Genomic DNA, 2,807 nt, shown 5'->3' with positions numbered 1-2,807 from the left:
TGGGAATGTGAGCCTACCCCGACACCAAAATTTCAAATTATTCACTGTCTGCCATTTTATTTTTGTACGGCGCTGTTTCAGGACATTAAGCCATTACACTGTATAGACCTGCCTATGAGCTATTTTACAGTTTGTTTGTTTTTTCACACTTGTCTCAAAACCATGTCTACTTTCTCAATCTCTTCACACAGTGTGCGTTACAAACGCACCTGAGCACATCAGGTAACTTTTGGTTCAAAATGCACTGAAACCACCAAAACACTTAACCCAAAAGTTACTCATGATGCCATAACTATAGCTCATACTCTGTCCTATAAGAATACTTTGTCCTTCAAAGTACAATGAAAGGAAAAAAACAACTTGAAGCACTGCAAAATGCATATATATTATGTCTAACTGTATGCGATACTGCTGGCATGGTGATGTAGTGGTTAACACTGTCGCCTCACAGCAAGAAGGTCCTGGGTTCGAGCCCAGTGGCCGACAGGGGCCTTTCTGGGTGGAGTTTGCATGTTCTCTCCATGCCTGCGTGGGTTTCTTCTAGGTGCTCCGGTTTCCCCCACAGTCCAAAGACATGCAGGTTAGGCTGATTGGTGGCTCTAAATTGACCATGAGTGTGAATGGTTGTTTGTCTCTGTGTGTCAGCCCTGCAATGATCTGGCGACTTGTCCAGGGTGTACCCTGCCTCTCGACCACAGTCAGCTGGGATAGGCTCCAGCTTGCCTGCGAACCTGTAGAACAGGATAAGTGGCTATAGATAATGGATGGATGGATGCTATACTGGTGGTGTAGTGGTTAGCACTGTCACCTCACAGCAAGAAGGTTCTGAGTTCGAGCCCAGTGGCCGACAGGGGCCTTTCTGGGTTGAGTTTGCATGTTCTCTCCGTGTCTGCTCCGGTTTCCCCCACAGTACATGCAGGTTAGGCTAATTGGTGGCTCTAAATTGACCGTAGGTGTGAGTGTGAATGGTTGTTTGTCTCTATGGTGGGGTTTACATTAGACCGTATCAGCGGATCATCAGATTAACGTTTTTAAAACGATTAGCATGCACACAGCAACACCAATACACGATTCGTGTGCACACAGCAACACCAATACACGGATACGCTCGGCTCCGCAGGCATCCTGCGCTCCAAATCACTCCGCCCTGAACAGCGAGTGCCCTCTGGAGGGTGCGCACTCCGGCCCTGCACAGCTCACAGAGCGCGCGAGTATAGCGCACGAGCAGTGATTCGGGACTGAGCCGCTGTGTGTGTGATCCCAGTGTATATCACTTACCACTTGCAAGTGGAGGGATGGCAAGCCTAAAGACAATCATAAGTACACAATGGGCAGTATTTGCATCAGTATTTGCAGTATTTTCATACTTTTATACTCTTTAATGAAAGGTGATACAAGGCGGAAGTCCGCGCCGTTTTTCAGCAGTCGCGTCACATGACCAACGCCAGCGAATCAGGAAGGTGGATGTCACAGTGACGTTGTCCAATGACGACGCCAGCTAGAGCTCAGCACAGCGTATCCGCGTATTCTCAATGTTTACACAGCACCGGACCAGACACGATCTAGATTGAATACGTGGACCCTGGCGGATTCCCGTTTCCCGGCGTTTCCAGGCGTTTTAATGTAAATGGACAGTGCATCCGCGAAGAAAACGAGACAGATACGGTCTAATGTAACCTTGGCCTATGTGTCAGCCCTGCAATGATCTGGCAACTTGTCCAGGGTGTACCCCACCTCTCGACCACAGTCATCTGGGATAGGCTCCAGCTTGCCCGTGACCCTGCACAGGATAAGCGGTTACAGATAATGGATGGATGCCATACTTTTACATAGTGTTGCATTGCAATATCTCATCTCATCTCATTATCTCTAGCTGCTTTATCCTGTTCTACAGGGTCGCAGGCAAGCTGGAGCCTATCCCAGCTGACTACGGGTGAAAGGCGGGGTACACCCTGGACAAGTCGCCAGGTCATCACAGGGCTGACACATAGACACAGACAACCATTCACACTCACATTCACACCTACGGTCAATTTAGAGTCACCAGTTAACCTAACCTGCATGTCTTTGGACTGTGGGGGAAACCGGAGCACCCGGAGGAAACCCACGCGGACACGGGGAGAACATGCAAACTCCGCACAGAAAGGCCCTCGCCGGCCACGGGGCTCGAACCCAGACCTTCTTGCTGTGAGGCGACAGCGCTAACCACTACACCACCGTGCCACCCTGCATTGCAATATCTCATCTCATCTCATTATCTCTAGCCGCTTTATCCTGTTCTACAGGGTCGCAGGCAAGCTGGAGCCTATCCCAGCTGACTACGGGCGAAAGGCGGGGTACACCCTGGACAAGTCGCCAGGTCATCACAGGGCTGACACATAGACACAGACAACCATTCACACTCACATTCACACCTACGGTCAATTTAGAGTCACCAGTTAACCTAACCTGCATGTCTTTGGACTGTGGGGGAAACCGGAGCACCCGGAGGAAACCCACGCGGACACGGGGAGAACATGCAAACTCCGCACAGAAAGGCCCTCGCCGGCCACGGGGCTCGAACCCAGACCTTCTTGCTGTGAGGCGACAGCGCTAACCACTACACCACCGTGCCACCCTGCATTGCAATATAAAAGAAAAAAAAAGTATGACACCTCTTACAGCAAGTAACACCAAATACAGTAAATCTGAAATTCAGCTATATGTGCAATATACTGTAAAAGAAAAATACATTATCAATTACTGAAAATACATTGCATTCAGTACCAAAAATGCCAAATTTTTATATTTAAATTTCAATACCAGAA

The sequence above is a fragment of the Neoarius graeffei genome, chromosome 13 (assembly GCF_027579695.1).
Source record: "Neoarius graeffei isolate fNeoGra1 chromosome 13, fNeoGra1.pri, whole genome shotgun sequence".
In the NCBI taxonomy this organism is placed as follows: Eukaryota; Metazoa; Chordata; class Actinopteri; order Siluriformes; family Ariidae; genus Neoarius; species Neoarius graeffei.
Note: the sequence above shows the minus strand (reverse complement) of the source record.